Raw genomic sequence first — 215 nt, forward strand, 5'->3', positions numbered from 1 at the left:
AAATATGAAGCCTATATATACATATATATTATATATATGTATAATATATATATATATGTATATATTTATTTATTAATTTATTTTAATTTGTTTTATATTTGTATATACAGAGGACAAACTCCCAGCGAATGCAACACGAGAAGAGATAATAGAGAAAGTGAATGCAGCAGTAACAGACAGACAGCTGCAAGCGCATGCATTGATGGCAATGAAGG

Source organism: Eimeria mitis, genomic scaffold (assembly GCF_000499745.2).
Source record: "Eimeria mitis Houghton genomic scaffold, Emh_scaff794, whole genome shotgun sequence".
Lineage (NCBI taxonomy): Eukaryota > Apicomplexa > Conoidasida > Eucoccidiorida > Eimeriidae > Eimeria > Eimeria mitis.